Source organism: Puntigrus tetrazona, chromosome 8 (genome assembly GCF_018831695.1).
Source record: "Puntigrus tetrazona isolate hp1 chromosome 8, ASM1883169v1, whole genome shotgun sequence".
Lineage (NCBI taxonomy): Eukaryota > Metazoa > Chordata > Actinopteri > Cypriniformes > Cyprinidae > Puntigrus > Puntigrus tetrazona.
The window spans coordinates 17,931,088-17,943,141 of NC_056706.1; positions in this window are offsets into that span (position 1 = coordinate 17,931,088).

The window sequence follows — 12,054 nt, forward strand, 5'->3', positions numbered from 1 at the left end:
TAAAGCACTTGCTTTAATGATTTTGCAGATCATTTCCTGTAATATGCCTGGAAAGGTCAGCATCAAATAAGCATGAAAAAGATGACAGGATAAAGGATCATGCTAATGAAAATTTCTCTGTCACTGATCATTTTCAAAATCCAGAGAGACGCTGTTTAAGAGCCTAAATGAGAGAACTGAGCGATTCAAAGACATGATACAGATTATTAAAATATTAGTCATGAGCATTCAGTAAAGAAATAAGCATTTTCTTGTTTTTCTTTAAAAAACCTCAAGATAATTAAATGATTAAAACAAGGTACATCATTTGAGACTTATTTTTAGAGAATATACCTTGAATAAACATTTCTTAATTAGGCTTTACGCTTACAGTTAAGCAAGAAAAAAAAATATAATGCAGAAAAAAACTAATAAATAAATTAGCCCAAGGTACATTTGTTGAAAACAAGTCACTCACCCTTAGGCCATTCAAGATGAGTTTGTTTCTTCACTGAACAGTTTTTAATTAACTTACCATTGTATCAATTGCTCAACAATGAATCCTGTGCTGTGAAGGGGTGCCGTCAGAATGAGAGTCCAAACATCTGTTAAAAAAACATCAAGTCCATCAATTAACATCTTGTGAAGTGAAAATTTTGATTCAGGAGAGAAATATGACGTGAGAGAACAACAGGGCAGTTATTATGGGAGTTATTATGTATATTGAAGCGATTTGTTTCACAAGGCATTAATTGAATGGAAATCATGGAGTCTTATTAATTATTTTTGCAGTGTTTATTCATATGAATAACTAAAATATATTGTATTCGCTTATTACGGATATGACATTTGTATTATGTTACACAGTGCAAATGGCATGAAACAGATCCCACTCATCAGACGAACAGAGTACGTACGCTGCACCACTATGATTATTCTTTATTTAACTCTACAAAAAGACCAAATCTCTGTTCTCATAAGCATGTAATTAGATATGTTCTACCTAAGCTGGGACCAAAGGCTCCTAGACCATTTCCCAAATGGGATCAGAAAGATTAAATGGCGGGATGCCCTTCCTGGTGATTTAAACACGGGTGACAATAGAGCCTGGAAAAATGGTTCCCTCGAGGGTTCAATTCACACTTTAATTACTCTTTTAATTAATCACATATGTACAGAGCGGTGCTGTAGAACATCAGCTATCAAAAGGTGCAGTACTGCTTTTCACTTGACACATTTGACACTAAATATTCAGAATGTGATCAAACAGAGTAGAAAGAGCACGAAAGAAGAAAACGAGCTCAAAAATGTATCATACAGAGCGCATGAATAAACTGCATACGATGACAAATAATATGTGCAATCACTGGAGCATAAAATCTTCTTTTTAAAAAATCCACATAATTAGGAGTGCTGACAAGGTGCTCTTTTGTCCATGCAATGGAATTCAATTAAAATAACGGAAAGAAAGGTGTAGGAGATGTGCAGAAACTTCAAAACCTCAGTCTGGGGATGAAATAGAACGCTTTTAAAAGTGTCTGTTATCATACGGATGCACATGGCTTGGAGTACTGGCAGCATTTCGCAATTTGTCACAGAAATAGTGGAAAAGCAAAACTCTCAACTTTTATAACCAAAGTGGACAAAATGCTTTCAAAGTGCAAAAGGAAAAAAGAAAAAAAGAATAGCCTCTGATTGTGGGAACCTAAAAGGAGCGAATTTGTTTGTGGCCGGTAGACTACCTCAGTGCCAATTCTGTGTCAGCAGATGCGTAAGACCGCCAGGATATTCTCATTTAAATCCAAAACAGCCTTTGAGGTGTCAGCTGATACACAACCAGGGGCCGAACTGTGCCGGATACTGACCTGTAATGTTAAATATTCATCTAGTCTTCGTTCCAGAGAGCTTCATTTCCAGTGCTGTCTGGTTAGTAATCTGAAATAGCAATGTGCAGTAATAAATCAAGTAGCGGATTGGTTGCCGGTGTGATTGCCTGCAGATATCAACGCACTAATGCATTATGTTATAAGACGGCAATTGTTTAAAGCCGATGCTAAAATGAAGAATAACAGGTGCTTTACCGAGGTTCATGAATGCTAAACTCATTGATATGCGCTTGCTTCTGTCTTCTGTATAGGCTCTCTTTAGCATTCATCGGAGGCCTCTGATGACAAACTGTCCGGCTTTCCTCTCCATCAAACAAGTAGATTAATGACTTCAGTTTAAATGCATGACTGTTCTGACCTATTGCTCTTCAGCAGACAGCCATCAATAAAATGTGCGTGTCAGTAAGTGAGTAGCTACCAAACCACAGAGAATACCGTACGTAAAAACACATTATCGTGATCTCAGATTATGGACATATTTTTTCTTGGCTGGTGGGATGTGTTTGTTATAGTTATAGCCCGTGAAGATACCTGCAGAAACATCAGAAGGCACGGATTGTACACTTAAATTCTTAACAACGCTACATGCATATTTAATACTGATCTTTGGAAAGGCAAATAATTACATATTCTGCAAAAACCCACACGTTAAAAATAGTAATTTATAGTATAATACTGGATGTTCACTTTAAAATCAGAAATAGCAGGTCGTAATTTTTGCCTATACTCTTTTACTATGAACTGTTACAGACTATTAATTATATATTTATTATATTACTTATTATCGGATTACTTTTGAGAGATCAGGCATAAATTCAAAACCTTCCCATTTCATCATACTTTGAGCTAAATGACTGGAAATGGTCTCATTTTACACAGAAGACCTTAAATTTTTACATAAGGGTGGAATTCGTAATTATTATTGTATTTGCTTACAATAAAATGTGATCCATTGTGTATGGAGCGAGCGGCTCAGTGCGCCCTCCTCCCTCGTGTTTGGAAAGACATAAGTCATTGCAATACTTTTGTTAGTTATTCTCTGTAATATGTCAGATCAATGAAATAAACTGCATAATCACATTTGGAGGTATAAGAGCTTTCATTGATATATGGCTCATCTATGTTTGGTGAGTTTAAGCAATATGAATATTATTGAGTGTTCCATATTCTAAAGTGCCTCAGTAAACTCCTAATTTAATGCAGAATATGCTTTAATAAACAGTCAATATGTTAATAATAGAGCAACTAGTTAATAGTGAAAACTGGTCTTATACTAAACTGTTAGTAAAATATTATCATAACTGTGCTGATATTAAGAATAACAGAGTTTTTGCTTGTGTAATATTGCTAATATATAATTTTATAAAGCGATACGCAATGTCTATTTAATACTTTCATCTGCTGCAGTAATTTAATTTTTTTTTTTATTGTGGTTTATTGATAAATTTTAAAATAATCAGTGAATATGTTATAGATTAGGTTGATTTGAATTGATAAATTAAAAAGCACTAATACTTTAGCTACTAATATGTACAAAGACGTACATTTTAGCTTTAGCTTTAGCTTTGGTCTGTACAGTATGTACGGAATATTCCTAATCGATGCAGTTCCAGTGACCTTTCTAAAAATGTTGTTCCAAAGGGAAAGCTGAAGAACGCGTGTTATCATAGACTTGAAAGATGTATTCGTTCGAGAATCGAATGGGACACACTATATAACATAAAATTTATTCTGGCACGCTATGCACCAGCAGGAGTTCATGTGTTATTCAGTTTAATTCAGAGTTCAATACATCTAGAACTCTCCCTACCTCTGACCCCTAGCCCACCCGAGTTTGCGCAAGTGTTCGTGTGCGAGTGCAGAGATGACCGGCTCCACCGAGACACATTATAGCTGTGCATTGAGTCGATGATTTATGTGCAGGCTACAACCTCTCCTGCAAAAACACAGGCGGAGAGCAGCTTTAGGAAAGCTTTCTATAGGGGAATGTTTTTATTTATGTGTGTGTGTTTGAGCATGTACATGCGAGCAGAAATAAAAATGGATGGAATTTTACTTGACTGAACTGTGTGCATGCAAGGAGGAATCTCTGATTTGTGCTGACACACAAATTGCCGGAAAAATATGCAATGCAAATACAGACTACGTTCGCTGCCGGGAATAAAGTAATTCCAGTATTTTTTTTGGGTTTGTTTGTTAGTTGTCTTATCACGCCTATGACTTCTTTATAACCGTGTGTCTAAAGAGACTTGCGGTATAGATTCGGCGAGGAAGTTAAAAAAGATCACGATGTGCCAGGGCTTTATTATTCTGTGGGCTTGGTTTTCCCTGATCAAACGTGTTCTCCTGGATTAAATCAACAGCTTTATCTTCTTCACACAGCAGGTGTCACGAAGTTGCGTCATTACTTTAACCGAACACATCTGGGTCTGCAGCACTAGTAATGAGGTGTGTGTACAGGTTCCATTTAAAAGTGCACGTTTATGCAACTTTCTTCACACACATTTGACGTGCATAAGCCATGCTGAATAATTTTATGCCGACTATGATTTATTATTGTCGATGTACATTTAAGCCCTAACCAGTGTTTTATCACATTTTAACCACACGAAAAATAGGAAGTGTTTGTCTTAATATGCATTAATCTAAACATGCTATCCCAAGATAAATTGACCGTAAATAGACAAAAGTGTATGTCAATTTAAGAAAAGAGTTCACCCAAAAATATTGTTCCAAGCCTGTATATAAAAGATTTGTTTTCCATAGAGTAAAAGTCAATGATAACCAAATATTTTTTTAAGGTTAAAATGTTCCACATACTTTTACATTCACCAAAGAAAGCTTTTTTTTTTTTACTGGAATATACAAAATATCAATTAAGACGGTGATTATTGAAGCACATTTCACCCACATGCCACAAAATGGAATGTGTTTTACAACGATCAGCGATACCCAAACGAGTTCAGTCATTATAATCAATTTACCCTATTTCATTGCTAACCAAAAGGAATATTGGCTCTTATCAGAGAGTTTGTGACAGCTGATTCAACACACGTGATGGCTTTCTGGGCTTTTAGCAACTGGTCAGTTGACTAAGACAATCTTGAAAGATCTTATCCTTCAGTTTGGATGCCTCTCCAAGCTGCACTATTTTATTTTCCACAGTAATCGTGTCGATCAGGGGATCACTCGGAACCTTATGCATTTGTGAGATAAGAACAAGAGAGATTAGTGTTTAAGTTAGTTGTTTGTTTTAGAAATGCTATAGTCCCTGCTATCTGCATGCCAAACTCCGGCTTGTTGTTTCTCGTGGTTATTTACTCATGAGCCGGACGGGAAGCCAAACATTACACCTGGACTATTCACATTATGCAAAGTGCTGCATGTTGGTTTAAAAAAAATAAACTGATTATTTAGAGCACAACAAACATTTCGTACTTGATTTGTTGCTTAATATCACACTGACCTTAAACTTAAACGGTAGTGTAGTTTTCTAGGTTTTGGTTGTCTTTTGCTCTCAGTATAATACTTTGTGTAAATATACTGCAATGTTTTAAACCAAGGACCTTTGCAGAATTAAAAGACAACTCATGCACAAGAGGTTTAACTGACCAAAAAGTGTCTAACTCCACTTGCACAATGAACTCAAGTAAATTAAGGCTAACGATTGGCTATTGCTACTGGTCCATAAGTACCACTTTGGTATTTTGCAACCCTGGATTTAAAATTTTTAACTGAAAGTTCAAACAGAAGAAATTGCTTACCAACTACTGTAACTGTAGCATAGCATTTATGAAATTTAGATCAACAAGCGTCTGTAAGTAAAACATTTTATGTACCATTGAAGCATTTTTTTACTTTTAATGAACATTCCTATGTTTACAAAAAGAGCATACGTCCTTTTACGTGTATTCAAAAACCAACCCATTCCACTTGACCTTGCAGTGACCTTTTTTGATCCAGGACTTCTGGATAGCAGAGCGCGGAGTGTCTTTCAAAGGAAAAAGCCAGTTTGAGTCTGTCAGAGGTGATGGATACCAGCAGTGGAAAGCGGAGAGCCGACTGCATGAAGGACTCAGATTGAAGGTGAATGAATGTCTTTATATAGCTGCTCTTCAATTTGAGCCTCGCACTCACAGGAGGAATGAGTGTGAGAAGCTGATGCCATTATGAATTGAGATCATTTTTCTTAGACAGACGTGTGACGTCCTCCAATCCAATGTTTAGTGCTTTCTTGGGTGAAATGTGTTTCATCGTAATCAACTGAGAGCTTTAATCATGGTGGGCAGTGTTTTACAGATCAATCTTAAAAGGGATAGTTCGCCCAAAAATTAAAGTTACGGTATATAATTTTGTTTTTCACACACGCACAAATGGAATGAAAGTTTGACTGGGTGAACTATCCCTTTAAGAGTCATTCAAAAGTTGCTAACTCTTTAAAATACACCCAAGGCTAAACGACACATCTTCGCATGAGTTCATCACTCAGTTTCTCACTCCTCAACACACACACACACACACACACACACACATAAACACTCGGTGCCGGAATCAATCATACATAAAGGTCAGTTACAGTATGGCCATCACCTACCCACCTAATGGGGTCTTAATGGAGAATAGCTCATGAAACATGAGATCTTTTCACAAAGGATCTAGATGCATACTTCAAAACATTTTAACCTTGGACTAACTGCAATCAATACTGTATATCCCAGTGCTCTCATTCATCTATCAATCCATCCATTCTGCAGAGATATCCAAGCATTACCGCAGAATTAAAACAGAGAGATTAAAGGGAAACAAACAACCACTGAGTTACTATGTTACTGTACAGTGAAGTTAACAATATCGCCTTTCCATAAAACTTTCATTGCAAAGTTTTTACTGCAGATTTTGCTGATGTTTTTCTTTAATCTTTACACAGACCTTTCAAGTCTGTCCAGCTCAAAAACACAAGGAACAAGAAGAAGAACAGTGGTTAAAGTCTTTTCTAGCCTGAAACATGCTGAAATTATGTTTCTGTGCTGTAACTCTTAAATCAAATATTGCTGGATTTTGTTTGATATTATATTAAAGCTGTCATATATCACAGGTTCATTACAGATATGTTATTATGTAATTACATATATATTTAAAAACATTTCAATAGAAATTGCATTAAAGTACTTTGAATGTCAAAGACAACAGGATTAAATATGAATATAAAGATGTTCTTAAGTACTACGTCAATGAATCAAAAATGCACTCTGTTTAACCAAATTCATTAATAAAAATGCAACTGAATTTCAATTAACCGTCAAAAAACATTACATTCATTCTACACGCAAGTATATTATTTAGTAAAAAATAGCCTTTTTAAAAAGTACTGTATGTCTACTTTTTCATTGTTCAAAGTGCTGAAACAGCATATGTTGTTAAAATAAAAATAATTCTCCTTTTCTGTTCTACCAGCAATAACAATAAGTTTGGAAAAAAATGAGGTTGAGTAAATATTTACATATTAATATTAATAATTGATATCATTTAAGATCACACCTTTAATGGTCAGATGATGGTTCAAGAAAGTGAGGGGAAAAGTTCAATGAGTAGATTACAATTACAGATCAGATCCTCTCTCTCTCTCTCTCTCTCTCTCTCTCTCTCTCTCACTCTCTCTCCTTCTTTTTCTTAACTCCAGAGAATGCTGAGCTGCAGAGATAACGGGAGCTGCAGGAGTAGAAAATCAGCTTCAAAGAGCTCAGCCTCTTTTCATCTCCCACAAACACTTCAGATGAGCAGCTGAGAGAGGGAGGAATGAAATGTAACCTTGATCAAAATGATGCATGTTCAACCGGTGCAATTTTGTTTGTGTGTGTGGCTTGTGTGTGCACTGCATTGCAACATGAGATTCATTTTAAGCATTCCGCTACACTTTAATGTGTGTGATGGAAAACGACAGTTACGGCGATGCTGATGTTTATTATAATTAGAATTTTATTCCGGCCTCTTATTTCATTATTATTCAGTATTATATATACCCTCTGAGATTTTGAGCCAAGTTTTTAAATGCTTCAAGGGAAAATTCTTAGTTTAGTGGTCAGTAACAAGGTTTACAATTCACACTTTTACAAATCAAGCTTTTTTTCTCATAGTAATGATTAAACACACGATTTAAGTGAGGAAAAAAACACTTCTGTGTAAAGTGGTATTTCATTTTACAACTTAATCGCCATGACAACCTAAAACAGTAAAAATAATGACTTGAACAGCTTTACACCTTGAACAAAACACATTATAACAAAAGTGCTGTGGAATTAGAAATCACAACAGAAATCACATTACAGTGTATTATAGTCATCTTGGTCTCATAAAAATAGGTACCTCTGTGCACTTTTTGTGCAAAACCATTTTTACTGCACGTTTCGCTAGTGTCAAAGAGAAATGTTCACTGAATGCTGCAAAATCACAGTTTGTGACAGGTTTGAACCCTGGCAAGTGTTTGTTACGTTTTTATTACAGAACTGAAATTTCTGTGGACTAAAAGTGAATGCTCTATAATGTTGGAAATATGCCCTGCACCAAATCCAACCCTAAACCTACCCGACAGTGTTAACAAATGCAAAACTGATATGAAAGGGCATTTGTTGATGCAACCGTGTCATTTCAACTTCCCTTTACAAAGATTTGAACTGTTTTGTTGAACCAGAGCTCCTCTCCTCTCAAGCACATCTCTGTACTGTGAGCTACAGAACAAACCTACTGTCTATGAAAACCCACAGATATAAAGCTGGATATGTGTGATGCTAACATTGAAAAGCATCAGCTTACAAATATCCCATATTATTATTGTCATAACATGATGTTCTTTAAGTAATTGTGTGAAAATTACTCTTTATTAATTGAAACTCTGTATAATTGTGTGAAAAGCGATACAATGTGTCTGAATTTTACTGCATCTAGCGTTCATTTCTTTTGGAAACTGCAGTGATACGTACTGTTGGTGCGTATTTCGTGTCTCTCTAAAAAGTGCATCAAGGTACGTTTGTGCCATGAGACCAGGTAAATTATAATTTATCATATGCTTGTCACATGATATAAAGATGTGCTTAAGATTCAGTTTTTGATAACAAATTGCATTTAATATAAATTCAGACTAACAGGCACATGAGCCTTTTCATTCCATTGTGTGTGCCTTATCGTGATCTCTATATTAACAATTTATGTTGTTTGTAGTATTTTAAACTATGTTATATGCTGTTGATAGAGCTAAATATGAATTCCGTCATTATATCCCCCAAACATATTACTAGTCACAAATGCAGAACAATCTCAAGAGCGCTTTTTCATTTTCGAGATGATCTAAAGGCTAAATGCTGTTGCTGAGTGTCAAGAGGAGCATTGTTGAGCGACAGCTGTAACCTAACCAAACACAATGTCACTCCCGCTGAAAATAAAGAGCACTGAGCCACCAGACCATTGTTCTACAGATGAGCATCAGATGTCCACTCTTGACAGGAATAGATACGTCAGCTGCGAACTAATCAGAGTTGACATTTAATCAAGCTCTTAAAAGCCTCCTCTTCTCTGTCTGAAACAGCCATAATTGATTCACCGTTGTGGCTTGACCAAGTTAGATGTTGTGAGAATACCAGATGTTAAACTCTCATTCGCTCAGCCTGCGACTGACAACTGGACCCGAGGAGCTGGACGACCGTTTGAACCCTTTTCCATTTAAATGCAGTCCTGTGAACTCTTTCCCTCATTTTTTGTTTACAATTCTTTATAGTAAGTCTTCAGAGACTTGAATGATGCTACAATCTGGGGTTCTTGAAAGAGAATCTCTTATATCTGCCATGTGCTCTGCTCGATAAATCCTCAACAGCGGTGTAGGCCCTACAAATCCAATCACGGCGTTGAATAAAAGAGATTGGTTCTGACTCCCGTTGTTAGTCCTTTGAAAGCGATTGCTTTATCAATAATCATTTGAGGAGGGAAGCCAACAAAGTAAGACACAGGAGTGGACGTATATCCACAGCTGAAGGATGAAAAAAAGAGAAGCTATCTGTATTATTGTTTCAGTGCAGTGAGCTTTCATTCTTCAAATCCAATGTCCAGTCTGTCTTCAGTGGAGCAGAGAATTACACAATGCAGAGCACCAGCCCCATTTCACTTTCTTTTGGCTATAGGCCTCACTGCCACCGTGACAGAAACAGAGTCATACGCTGCTTGACCTGTTCATGCTTTTCACTATTTCAGTAAACGAAAATATGTCATCTGCATTCAGATACCGCACAACAGATTTTATTTATAGTTTAGGGTCAGTGCATTTTTTTTACGAATACTTTTAGCATTTCATTAAAACTATTAAAGCTTCCTGATTAAAATAAAAGCTGTTTTTTTTTTTGTTCTTTCTGTTAATCAAAGAATATTTTTTTCTTCACTGAAAATTGAAATAACATAACTATTTTAAACATTGATCATAATAAAAGCGAATGTGTTTTGAAGTAAAATAAATGTACTTCACGTTACTAAATGTTACATGTGACGTCACATAAATTTGCTAATTTTAGTTTGGAATGATGTTTTCAGTTTCACAATCAGTGAAGTTAAAGAATTGTTAATGTTTATTATTATTATTATTATTATTATTATTATATATTATTATTATTTAACAAAATGAATTCAAATTATTGTTAAAAATAAAAATTCTGAAATTAAATTGTGTAATAAAATGAAATGACACAGAAAAAAGCACTGAACTACTGAAATTTCTTTAATACTTTGAACAAAAGCCTTTGTTAGTAATGACAGCTTCGATATGTTTCCTGTATAAAAAAACTGATTTTGGCTCATTCTACCACACAGTCTTCCAAGGTTTCATTGGCCTCTTCTTGAACTCTGATCTTTAGTTCTTATTTTCTATTTTATTCAGGTCAGGTGATTGACTGGGCCATTCTAGCAGCTTTATTTTGTTTCTCTGAAACCAATCGTGAGTTTCCTTAGCTGTGCGTTCGGGGTCATTGTCTTGCTGGAATGTTCACCCTTGTTTCATCTTCATCATCGTCCAGGTGTTGGGACTGAAGCAGCTAATATTAATTTCCACTAACTAGAGAAAGGATTGCTTTCTAATTACTAATAGATTTCAGCTGGCGTCTTGGGCTTTAAATGCCTTTTTGAACCTCCCTTTCTTCATGTGTTCAATATTTTCCCTTGTGTCATTTCATTTTGTTACACGTATCTTAATTTGTTGTTTTGTTGCCTTTGTAGACTTTGTTATCGACATCTGGCGAAAATTTCAAGTCAACAGCAGCTTTAGAAATAAATTTACTAAGAAAAATGTTGACATTTTCCATACATATTTTACGTATGTGTGTGTGTGTGATATTGCAAGATCTTTGCTGCTGGTTGTTTTGAAAGTTGCACCAGTCATAGATTAATTCAAAGGGATAATTTCCAACATTTAATTTTTCAAATTTATTTAAAGACTACACAAAAGATTTAAGAATCGCGTAATTATATCTACAAATCAGAGTCTAACTGATGTTTAAAGGATGATTTAATGTTAAAACACTGCAAAAATCACTTTAGAGGTTTCGAACAAACCCCAATCGAGAATGCTAGAGGAATATCAATAAATCTGCCTCGCAAGCACTAAGCAAACAAGCACTCTTTGAGTTGATTCCCATTGGTCCATTCTCCAGGCCTTGTTATGGTGAGCACTAAGTGGAGGGAGATGAAAACAGAGGGGGCTGGTTGGATGCAAATGCACTGCTTGATGCATACAGTACCAGAAGAAATGAAGTGAACAAGAAAAAAAAGAGGGAGCGCCTTCTTTTGCATTAATTTAGAAACATGTGCAGTGCGGTGATAAGGAACATCATTCCTCTAGCTCATTAATCTAGTGTAAACGCCAACCTGCCATTTCGTGTTGTAACCCCCCACTAGCTCCTTACCTCCACCCTCTGCTCCACCCCACTAAACTGTTTATACAGGCACATGCACTACCTGACTTCCTCCATTAGATCAAGAGACATGCACGTTCTCCTGCCTCATTGCAAAACTCCTTTTTCTAGCAACTTGAAACCGAAGGCATCCAGCGAGAGTCAAGCTGTGTTCTACTGTTAAAATCTGTCCCATAATGATATAGCACTCAGTCGAGAGGAGAAGACTGTATTTCCTCAATAAATATGCCAGACTGGTGTGATTA